We start from the raw sequence: 14,158 nt of genomic DNA on the forward strand, positions 1-14,158 counted from the left end.
ATAGAGTTAGGTAGTGCTAGATGTTCAGAGACTCACCAGAAACAATCTTTCACTTTTCAAACGGGAGGAGTAGTGACAGATTTAAAAATAAACGAAACGATATTTGTAACAAATATCATTGCCGGAACATTAGACAAGTATGGTAATTGTAAAGGCACAACTTTTAAATCAAGCAGAGGAGAGTGGGAAGATGTGGTCGTACAAGCTAAATTTAAAATATTGCTTTCAGAAGGTACGGCTATAGCAAATAGTAAAGATAATATCCTCATACTTCCAACAGGAACCAAAATGAAATTATCTGAAAATTATGGTTTTGATTCTTTTAAAGGAGAGACTATATGGACAAACAACCATTTCACTTGTGAAGTACAAGATTTCAATGTTTTATATGATGGTCCTGCATCGTTAATAATTTCAAATGCCATTAATGATTTTTCAAATAATATATATACCTATATTGTGGAAACGGATAAAATAGTATTTTCCCTAAAACAAATTAAAAAAAGTTTTGCATGCGGGATGCCAGTGATTCAAACTGAACACATACAGTTAGTCATACTTGTAGATACCGCATTTTTCAATCGATTTACGACAACAACAATTTCTCCGCAAAACACTGATTTGTTAGCCTACGTTAATACAAAATTTGTTTATGTTGAAAACTTCTTTAAATCTACGATAACATCATTGTATAATGACATAATTAAAAAACAGTGTGATCTCGAACGAAAAATATTACAACAAAAGCTTACACTAGCCTCTTCGAGCATTTCCGACTTTTCGTATCTTATGGGCGAAGGACCAGGTTTTACTGCAGTGAAAACAGGCGAAATAATATATTTAATAAAATGTAAAAAGGTAAATGTTGAAATATCGAGAAAAAATGTATGTTTTAATGAACTACCAGTTTTATATAACAACAAAACGTTTTTCATGGCCCCCAAAACGCACATATTGCAACAATTTGGAACTCAAATTGATTGTAATATACTACTTCCACCTGGCTTCAATTTGGACGGAGACTGGTTTGGTATTGTACCCAATATACAAGAAATAAAAAAACCACAAAAGCTCAAACCGGCTACAACCTGGACGTGGTCGTACAAAAGTCCAGAATCGCTTATGAATGCTGGTATATACACACAAGACACAATGAAAGCTTTTCAGCAACATATATTGTTTCCACAAGAAGTGAGTGCTGCTACAAATAATTTAATAAGACAATCTATGGGATATGATACGACTAACCAAGGTCTGCAATATAAATATCTTATTGACGAACAGACAATAAGCAACATGGTCGAAAATAAATTACATCAACTTTGGGGATGGTTTACAACTATTGGTACTTTTGTTTCGGGACTGATGGGGATATTTTTTATTGTAAAATTAATATTAACACTAGTGGATACGGGGATTAATATTACTATTTTATACAAAACCTTTGGGTGGAGTGCAAAACTGTTGGCAGGAATTTTTTCTAGTATTACCCATTATTTAATGTTAAAGACACACAAAAAAAATCAAAATTTTGATCAAGACTCGCTAGACACAAAACATGTTCGCTATTCAATTAAAAATAGCAAAAAAGTGTACCCGAGCTTGAGTCAAGATTCTGTTTAAACACTTTAAAGCCATACAGAAATAATGTATTTAATTTAATTTATTATTTATTTAGTATTAAAAGTATGTTTTAAATTTGTATATTTTATTTAATTATTTAATGATAAAAAATTTTAATTTCATATTAAATGTACATGAAAAATGCAATTATTACCTTTATGTTATATGTTTATAATATAATACATTTGAAAAAAGGTTAAAGAAATATTTGTTTTTTACTATTTTGTATGGTAATTAAATATTAGATTATAAAATGATTAAATTATGTATTTTTAAGTGTGTTTAAGTAGGTACAGGTTATTATGCTCAATATTCTATTTTTCTTTGAATTACCAAAAAAATTTGTAAGTTGTAGCATGTTCACGAATAATGTATAATGTAAAATATACGCAATACATTTAAATATTACAAAACTAATATTTAGATATTTAGGTAATATTAATTTAGGTTATTGCTATAAATTAGTTATTATTTACTTTATTATAAATATTTCATGAAGTAAATATCTAATAATGTATTATAAATACAAATCACATCGGTACCCGCGGGTATTAAAAATATTACAGCTGCATTTACCCATTTACGTGTATATTTACGCGCGATCCGTCTTAGACGAAGGTTCAAATAATAATAAACACCGCTCCCGAATAGGCATAATCCTCGGCTGGCCGCCGACTACCAGTAGTGGGCGTGGTTAAAACGTCGCGTGCTTGCGGATCACGAAAACACCTAACAGCGCGTTCTCTCGGACGTTGTATGCGTTTCACTTTTAGTGTGACGGCCTCTTAAAAATCATTGTTGCGGTATACTTCCGTCCACCGAAACGCGTATTATCGTCAAACCGTTTATATAGGTATAATATATTATTATGTATTCCGTTTACGAACACTCGCCTATATAGGTTATAATATATTTTATTATACGTCATAATATATAACTATGATACATATAGTGTAAATTTACCTTTAGTGTATTTTACACCGATTTTTTTTTTAAGTTTCAATGTTTTTAGTATATTTTTTGGGATTTATACAGCAGTATAAATTTTAAATGCATTCACGGTACAAGGTAACATTCCAACTTATACCTATATAACTTATATCTATGTTACATACTTATATAGGTATATATCTTCCCTTTTAACTTTTAAGTGTTCGGATTGTCATCGGAATAATATATAAATATCAATTGACTCATATTATTATTATACGATAGGTATATATAATTGTTCCGTCAAATTGATTTTACGTTTTGTTAATGTTTGTTTTACTCGACAGCATTATAAAGCCAATACAACGTCAACGATATGAACACAAGGATTCGCGTGAATTGTAAACGGAATATATATTATATGTATATGATGTGACAGCGTTTGCCGAATAAACAATCCGCGAGTATACTAGAAAAGCTTGTCTTTTCACACTTTACACTGTCGCTTATAAATTTATAAAATTATTATTAATATACTCATTGCGACCTGCGTGCAACTGTATTATACAGACGGCGGCGCGTTTGATCGCTTCAACACTTTATTATACAGCTGTAATATTATGGTGACGTTGCAACGAAATCGGTTTTATTTTCGTCACATATTATACTATGAATATAGCCGTAGGACAATTTTTTTACTCACAATTTCGTCACAAAACGTATTTATCTCGACTTTTATTTCGTATAATGCACGCGCGTTTCAAATTTCGGACACGGTATTGCGTGCGTGCATGCCGCCACGAGACAACATCACACACACATTATAACATGCGCTATATATATTATATTATATATCACTATAAATTCGGGTGAACCACCTTACAGGATGCAAAGAACTCGCTGCCAAGATATATTATATGTATAATATAGGTACCTGCGTTTAATAGCCTCACAATAATAATAATAATAATACTTTTATCCTAGAGGCGCCGATGGTATCACATGGCAATGAAAAGGGTGTATGCGTATATTATAATATATACGGGCACGATATAATATTATAATTTACCGGGGCCGGACGATTTATTATCACGCCTGGTATAAACCTGCAGCGCGGTATATATAACGCGAGAACACACTCATACACACACACACATACACACACGACTTTGGGTAGGTGTTGCTGAAACACAGGAAGCGGCGACCGGACCACGGAGAGGCGTGCGAGCAATTCATCATGGAAATAAATATCGTAAGAAAAAAATAAAAATAATAATAATACAAAAATACAGCAGCGTAGTGTTATTATAATATTATACCTGCTGTATAGTACTTGCAGTGGAAAAAGGAAACGTATACGCTCCCGTTCGTGTATATTTTATATATGGCATACTTCTCGCGTGTTCTTATCTCGACACGGGTCGGGTTATTTTTTATTTTTGTGTTCACTTATCTCTATACGTATACGCCCACCCTATATACATATAACGACCAACACCTATACAAGTGCCTACAGTACTTATACCTACGTTATATTGTAATGTTGTGTTTCGTGTGACTTGTGCGCGGCATGCCTATACGTCCGTTTGGTTATTGCCGCGATGGCGAAATCGCTAGTGTAGCTATATATTCGATCCGCAAAAAAATAGAAAATAGAAAATCAACGAGACGAATTTCTGTATGTGCCCCAATGTCTCACGTTTTTTCGACTCCGATTGGCGTTGCCAAAAATATTGCTTATTCCAAAAAAAAAAAAAATGTCCAATCGTCTTTCCCACAATAGCTGGTATATTTCGTATGTTATTGGCATTTCTCTGTTCGTATCTCATTCTCTATTCATCAATATACAATATCTTATATCTCGATTCGGTTGAAAATCAAACAATACACCTGCGTTACTAGTTGGCAGATCTCTTTATCACAGTACTTTTCAATACGTCACAAACCGTGGCAATCGCATAATAACGACTAATATGTGTTGTTCTATATAAGTTATAGCGAACTTATTATCATTAAAATATAAAAATTGATGAGTATATACCTAATTCCGAGAATACCGTTTTGTCCGGTGTTCCAATTTTTTCTGTAAACATTTTCGACCAAGAGAATTTAAATTTAATCTGAATGTAGGGTAACAAACAGTTTTCTGATTAGCATGCTAATACAATTATTAGCTCCGGTAAACTTTTAAAAGCTGCGTTCAAACTTAACTATATACCTAGATACAGTAAATATGTTTTTAACGTTGTGTGCTGTATACTAATGTACACCGCACACTTGCACACATAAAATATAGGTATGTATAAAACCATAATAATTCAACCATGCTTCGTTATAAATTTAATACGATTTTCCTAAAGTATTATTGACTTTACGACAGTGTAAGAGTCAGTTTTAAACTTTTTAAACAAAAACCACAATAATTAATAACTGAACATCATTTTATCGGTACTAAAGTATGTTTTACTGGAGAATTTACCATGTACCTATATTACATATATATGTGTTATATGTAAATATCACAAAATTCACGAAATCCCATCTTTTATACATTGCGTGACGTATTGTACTTACCAGTGGCATTACGAACATTTTCTTCACAGGGGTAAACATTGAAGTTAACCACCCACCCACCCATAAAAACCCTGCCGATATACTTATATATTTAGTATTAAAAATAATACATAATAATATTTATAACATGTATATAAGTATATTAAATATTAATACATTATACTAATAATAAAAACAAAAATATTGTTACGATCTAACAAAATTACCCGCCACCTAAACTTGTTTGGGGCAATTCATGTACATTAATTAGGCAACGCATTAGATCATATATGTGGAATTTTGAATTTGAAAACTTACTCCTTCACCAAGTATTGTACATAATGTGATTTTTTCAAAAAAACGCTAATTTGTATTTTTTGACATTAAATTTTGAGATATTCCATATTATTATTATTCTAAACGATACTGCGATGTTCCCTTTAGGTATATAATGCGTTTGTAGAATGATGGCAGTTAAAATACACTGTGAAAAATACGAAAAACTAGTTTTTTTTTTAAAAAAATGACAACAAGTGGCTGTGTGCAGAAAAAGAAAAAGAAATTTCACAACTTTTACTTTTTTATGTATGTACATTAATAAGACAACGCATTAGATTATATATGTGAAATTTTGAATTTGAAAACTTACTCCTTCACCAAGTATTGTACATAATGTGATTTTTTCAAAAAAACGGAAATTCGTAATTTTTGACATTAAATTCGGAGATATTCCATATTATTATTGTCCTAAACGACACTGCGACATATTTTCAATGAATATAGTGCGTTTTTTAAAAGATTACATGAATTTTACACTGTGAAAAATACGAAAAACTAGTTTTTTTTTAGAAAAAACTGACAACAAGTGGCTGTCTACCGAATATGAAAATATAAATTTGAAATTTTTATATTTTTATTCATGTACATTAATTAGGCAACGCATTAGATCATATATGTGGAATTTTGAATTTGAAAACTTACTCCTTCACCAAGTATTGTACATAATGTGATTTTTTCAAAAAAACGGTAATTTGTATTTTTTGACATTAAATTTTGAGATATTCCATATTATTATTGTTCTAAACGATACTGCGATGTTCCCTTTAGGTATATAATGCGTTTGTAGAATGATGGCAGTTAAAATACACTGTGAAAAATACGAAAAACTAGTTTTTTTTTTTTAAAAATGACAACAAGTGGCTGTGTGCAGAAAAAGAAAAATAAATTTCACAACTTTTACTTTTTTATGTATGTACATTAATAAGACAACGCATTAGATTATATATGTGGAATTTTGAATGTGAAAACTTACTCCTATTCACCAAGTAACTACTTACTACACTGCAACTATACATAATATATTATTATTTTATTATTCATACAATCATATCACTATATTATTTTACGTTATAGGTAAATCTATACTTGTACATAGTATTTTGGCTTATGCTCGAACTGCTCGATAAATACAAGTATTATATTATAATATTTCAATCATTACTGATGTGTTGCGTAGATATACCTATGTGTGAGCTGCAGAATTTAGATAAATTTGAAGATGAGACTAAATGAGCTGTTTCTACATATCAACCCTGCGCCTCATAAATTATGTAATAATAATTATATAGTGTAATCGTAAGTACTTTTGAAGAAACACTGAAATGAATATTAATTTTGTGAAATTCTATTCACAACGTGTATATATTGAATACATCTTATAATTATCATATAGTTAGGTATAGATGCAATTTAACATATTATTGTTATATTATGTTTCCTTGGATAACAACACATATTTTTAATTTTTGAACCACTCAGAAATGTTTTAGAAAATGTCAGTATTTATGAATACATAAATACTAAAATGTAGGCTTTAAATAAGAGTGTATTGGCTTATTAATACATCGGAGGAGAAGGATTCCGCAAATTTGCGGAATCGTATTGATTTTAATAGCCACTGATATATTATACATATACACGACTCCTCAAATTCCATAGATATACGATTCCGCAGAATTTTAAATGCAACGTTGCCATTCCGAAAACAAAATATATATTATCTTGAGAGCCAAGCCACACTAGTGATTTTGACGCGAGGTAAGCGTACAACGGTGGCACCTGGTAACGCGCAGTACTCGGGCGATACACGCTCGCCAATATCGGTCTACACTTCGTGTACAACGAAATAACGAATAAAACTGTCGTTATTATATTTTTACATGTTTTATAATTACAAAATAAATGTTTTAAATTGTATAATTAATAGCTGATCATTTTTTGGTGATTTTTATAACTATTATTAGGTATTACCTATTTAATATAATTGTATACAATATTGAATGTATAGCATCATAATATTATATCATTTCATTAAACGTTAAATTGAGCAATTGATTAAGTAGCCGCTATAGACGAAAGTACTCGAACGTTTTACTAACCAACAATGAAAAAATTTAATTTTTCAAAATTTACAATTTATAACAACAATAGAGTAATTAATTGTATGGCAACGCGTTGCATTTAAAATTATGTGAAATCGTGTGGAATGTAATAATATATGAAATTTGCAGAGTCGTGTGTGTATATCAGTGGCTACTAAAATCAACACAAAGTATATAGATACTGAAATGCCATTTTTTCAAATACATAGATTTATGTACCGTTTTGGGAGTTCCCGGTACTAATAAAAACTTCTGTATTTTAAATTAAAACCACTATTTTTACGGTACATTTTTAAGTTGATAATTCGTTTTTAAAATAGCAATGTGTATCTATATAAGTACAATTGAGACAAGTAGTTTCTGAGTTATTAAAATGTTTACACTAAGGATAATAATAATATTATAGTTATTTAAAATGGTTTTACAAAAATGTTTACGAATTAATATTAAAATAAGAACTTAAACAAATGCATCATGATGAAAGTAAAAATTTAGGATACGTTTGATGAATATATAAAATAATATATAATATGTATATACCCGCATGTCCCATATAGCATACCTACATACCTAAAATATAATATAGTACCTATATAGATGACGTACATACCCATGACGACTGAAATTTAAAATATATGTAATGTGCATAAGTGTTATTAAATTATCGTAATGGTAGGTATCTATTGTCAGGTTTGAGCGTACTTCTCTGTAGCGACTAAGATACTGCGCGTGACATTACACGGTCGTCCGTCGCGAGAGGTTGTGAACGAGGAAGGACCGATGTCGGCAAAGGTCTTTTGCGGTTTTTCGCACCAACGTATTAACTGTAATGGGACAAGTGTGCGTGAATTATGTTCCATTGTCGTCGACTTAAACGTCGCGTATAGGTTAGTACTCATCGTTTTACGAATACCGCAGTGTGCTGCTGCAATTGTGGTCGACGTCCAAACGTAAAATTAATAATGATCATGATAATAATAATAATAATAATGATAATGATGATGATGATAATAATAATAATAATAATGTAGTCTGCAACAAAAAATGCTTCGAAATTACAACTGCAACAACATTATATATTGTATAACTGCAGGACATTAAAATAACAATAAATATCTATGTATAAATATAAATACATAATATATTTATATAATCACATTACCATGCACGGTAAATCAATAGGCATATACTCACCCCTTCTGCTTTAATATTCCTTTAATAACGATGAGTTTGTTCGAGTATTGGGTTTTTTTAATTTTTAAGTTCCTGGATATAGTTACCGAAAGACTATACCTATTTAAAATACATCATGTCTGTCATTTAAAAAGTGATCTGAGGTGTTAAAAATATATTTTTTTAAACAAGATCTGACTATTTTCTAAATATTTTTAAGTGGATGATTTTTTATCTTCGTACGAAGTATAATATATAATATACATTAATAATATGTTAACAAAAAATATAGGGACATTGAATACATGGAAATTATAGCTATTATTTTATTAATAATGATGATAAATTAGCATTTAATTATTTGTGAAAACCAACTGAGTATAATCAGCTATTTCGTGTAAACATAATAATCTCTTTTATACTTAATATTAAATTAATATTATAAACATTATTATCCTCAGTAGATGTATAAGTACATAAGGTTTATTAATTCAGAAATTACTTATTTGAGTTTCAAATTAGATGCATCATCATTTTCAAAAAATATAATTTTTTTAACAATTTTCAGTAACAAATGACGGTTCTTATTATAAAAAGAAGTTTTTATCACCTCAATTTTTTTTTTCAAATTATGATTTAAGACACCTGAAAACATAACATCTTTAATTATATTTATTAAAAAATTATCAAAATTTAGAAAATAGTATTGTTAAAGAATAAAATTGAATCACTTTATCTAATAGACGTTGTACATACGAAAGGAAAGTATATACTTTAGAGCCACTATGGTTTATGTATAATATATTATATTATAATTATAGTATACTAGGTGGTATAGGTACTAATGTACCTAGATATCATTTTAGTTTTTATTCTCTAGTAGAAAATTTTACTAAGTATATTTAATGAACAGCTTTTTAATCGTAGTCTACGCGATTCGTAGATAAACATTTAAAGCTTTAGATAATCGGCAAATGTTTCATCACAAATCTGCGGGATCTAGCCTTGGGCACTGACACTTTAATCCGCCCATTAAAACTTTATAACGACTGATGAAATGATAAGTGTAGACCTTGATTAAATGAATCATCCTGTTATAAGTATATATATATTGTTGTTCAGACCAGTAGCGTAACAACGTTATAATACGCATATTGTATATTTATATATTATTTAATAGGGTGGCATTATTAGAATTGGACAATGGACATAATAATGCCAGTCTGACTGAAAAATTCCTTTTTCCTTCCCGCTCTTTTACCCTTTTTATACTCCTTTTTTTTTAAACTCGACTCGTTCGACGAAACCTTTTACATGTTTTATAGGAAGCAAATCATAATGCATATATATACCTACACGTGGGCTTTACACAATTATCAGAAATATTAGCCAATATTTTTCATATTGCGACTGCAGTTACCAGCGTGACAAATATTCATTGTGTATACTTAGTAATAGTATATACTTACAACTTAAATACTATTAATATTGATATTGCACATTATTTTTATTGGTACCATCGCGCGTGTGCATTTCGGTGGTCACTATACAGAGTGTTGATTTATCGTTACTGTCACTATTACTAGAAACCGAATAAAATTGACATAACTCTATGACTGTCTCATCGTTGTGGTAAATTAATCACTTACTTAACTACTCGTATATTAAAAATTCACGATCGATAAGATTTTAGAGTGACATTTAAATATATCATCACAAAATCAATATAATATCATATTGCAATTAAGTTTGAAAAGTTATTAATACTTGTTATTAAAATTTAAATAATGTGGAATTTTTATAAAACTTGTGTAGTACTAATGTTATTCGAAATTAAATTACTTAAATACAAACTCTTTTTAATATTCATATAAATGTTTATTTTGGAAAAAGAATTGAAACACCCATTACAAATGTACAGAAAAAGAGATTTTTTGGAGTAAGGAAAATGGAAGAATTTTAACAAATATTGAAAGAAATAGTAGGTACATTATGCATTAAATTGATATATGGGGTAAATGGTTTGTATTGGAAAAGGTACATTTTGAAGTAAAATGGAAAAATAATGTTTTGTTACAAAAACTACATTGGAAAAGGAACGTTTTGAATAAAACGTTGTTTTTCAATCATCTTTTTCTTTAGAAAAAAACCGTTTCGACTTAAAATAATGGTACCATTCGATTTATATAAATTTCCATCAGCATTGATATTATGTACAACTCAAAATTTATAAAAATAGAAATTTCCGTTTTGTAAAAAAAAAAAAAAAGTTAAATAAAGTCCTTTAAAATTATTTTCAATTCATTTATAAAATGAATTAACAAATTGAACACCATTAAAACATATTATAATTTTTATGGAATATTATTTAAATCTGAAGGAATTATATATTTTTCTAAATAATACGTTTATTTTTAATTTTTTAACAATGAATAGTATCACGGATAAAAATTTAAAAAAAAATTTATCAAAGGAAAAACATTCTGTAGTAAATAATATAATATCTAGTATATTAGTATGTATATACATTTTACTTGAACGAAGATATATTTATGATTCTTAATATACTATATACTTGAAACTACAATACTTTTTATTTAGATATAGTGATGTATATAGGTATTAAATTGGCTGCATGTTACTTGCGTCCCAAAAAAAAAATATATTTTTCAGGTAGTAAATTTGACCGGTAAGTTGCGTCCCGTTTTGGGGGACGCAAGTCAGCCATATTATTATCATCGATATTATCTTCAAAAATCATTAAAATCGATAGTATCGTGTCACTAAAATCGATAATTCATAAATTGTAATGTAATAGTATATTATATTAATAACTTAATTAATACATATGTCTTAATTAATAGCGTTAATACTCAAAAGAAAGATTATAGAAAAAAAAAACATTTAAAATTAGATTACTTAAATAAACAAATTGAAAGTTTTAAAAAAACGATATTTCACCATTAAATTTTATAATTAACGTTTCATTTAAATTTCAACCAATATAATAATTCATAACATATGATTTTTTTTATTATTTTTTATTATATTATACTATATTTATTATGACAAAATGTATAACATGAATTTTTATATTATTATTATTGCAATTGAATTGAACTAATAATTTATTATAACCATTTTTATTTGTATTAAATTTGTATCATCAATGTACATTTTTATATCGATTATATCGATATTTTCGGGACGCAATTAGGTCATAGAAAAAGGTATACCGGGACGCAAATACGCTATGACCTTTTTGAATCTTTTTTTTGCGGGACGCAACTCACCTACTGATAAAAATTTCGGACGCAAGTAGTATGCTCCCATTAAATTATAATTAGTTTATTATGTTTTCCCTATATTTTGAATGTACCTATTTACATAGAATAAATACAATAATAATGTTGAACTTAATTGTAAAAAAAAATATTGAATGTTATTGCTACTCCTGATTTTGGTGGTGTATGCAACCAAATCACCAAAAATCCTTGAGTTAATATTTTTAACCTGACTTAAATCCTATAAAATTAATTAAGAAAATAAAAATTTTAAAACTACATTGACAATAATTGGCATCGGTACATTTTATAACCATCATCTTTTATAACTTTGTCATCTAAAATATATTTTAAAGTAAATAAATAGGTTGTTAGTATCTATAGTTTATTGTTTTATATGTTACTACATATTATATTACCCATAGATATTATAGTCAGACTTATCGAAAGATTTGATGTATTCTATAGTTTAATTACAATATTATGTCATTATTCAAAATTTTCGATTACGTTTCTATTAATTAATCGAGTCATTACCTTAATATTATAATTACATCGGTCATCGTTACAAATAAACGAACACAATATAGTTTTGTCGGTTTGGTTATAAATCTAATACCTAGCGAAGCGAGTAGGCAATGCTTACCACGGATTATTTGTTCAGACGTTTTATCGTTGTCAATTTTCATATCGAACAATAGTTCAAGCGAAATAGTCGGGGAAAATTATATTAGTATATTAGTATAATTACTATCTAAATTATTGTACTGTTGCGTTTATGTTTTAAATTTTATAAGCACCTACTTTTAAAAATACAAGTTAGTACGCTCATTATTAGTCTGCAGCATACGTATTTTGAAAAACTCGTGGATTATTCGCCTCGAAAATAATAATAATTGCGATTTACTTGCGAGTTCTTGATGTTATGTCGATATTGGACATCAGCTTTTATACAATAATATCCAAAGCGCCCTCGCACGAGGGAAAATAATCAAAAAATGTGTGTGTGTGTGAACTCGGAACTGCACGTATAGTTTTTCGAAACGCGTGATGTGATTCGATTGCAACGCGGTGGAACACGATATTTAAAGTCTTTTACACTGCACAGGTATATGTATGTGCGTATACAATTTATCTCTCCCCCCCCTCTCTCTCACCCCCTCATATACACTTTCTTTCTGTTTTTTTTTTTTTTTAACACGTCCTGTCAATCAGCTGTATACACTCGCGTTAGAGCCTTTGGTATTTGTGGATCCCTTTGAGAAAACGCTTCATAATTTGGCAACACACTGTGCGCGCCTCTCTCGTTTACACGACTGTTTATCAATCATCCGAAATAACTTTATAGCGCTGATGTTTGCTCGTTTACATATTATATAAGAGTGTCGCGTGCGCCACGGCAGTCGGGCTGCACGTGAACGGGAGAGTAATATATATGTGTAGTATATATATTGGGCCCGATGCGAGTGGTTTTCGCGGGAGGTGATGGAATACAAGCAGAAGCCAAGGGGAGTTTGTGCTCCGCATGACGACCCTCTTTGTACGTTCAATCTCGGTCTTATATATGTATATATATATAATGTATATCTCAAAACAATAATCCCGACAAGTTCTGTTAGTGTAATATTGTACTGCAGCACGTGTAAATATTCTCCATATGCTACTCGCCTACGATGCGATGACGATGACGTCATATACGTCATATACATATAGAAAAAGCGGAGACCACCGACATATAATGTCGTACAAAAGTATTCGAGCCGATGGAAAAACAATTGTGGAAACTCAAAAAAAATCACCAAGTACTTGCGGTCTGTATATGCGGAGTGTATAGTATTATATGCGATGAACGCACATTTCCCAAATAAAATATACATTTTTAAATCGACCGATTATTAAGGCAACCCCGTCAATGCGATTTTATTATTCGAAAAAAAAAAAAACGTTAAGCCCGTGCGAATTTGAACTCATAACGGATTACAAACGGTATAATAGCTACGTCTCCCTTGTATAAACTGTGAGGCAAAAATCAAGACATGTTTCAAATTAATAGTGCCTTTAACACATTTGCAAAGTCGTTTAACAAATGTCAATGTTAATGACTCCATCACACTTGTTTGCGTCATTGACGAGGTTAATGAATTTTACTCAGGT

The sequence above is a fragment of the Aphis gossypii genome, chromosome 3 (genome assembly GCF_020184175.1).
Source record: "Aphis gossypii isolate Hap1 chromosome 3, ASM2018417v2, whole genome shotgun sequence".
NCBI lineage: Eukaryota > Metazoa > Arthropoda > Insecta > Hemiptera > Aphididae > Aphis > Aphis gossypii.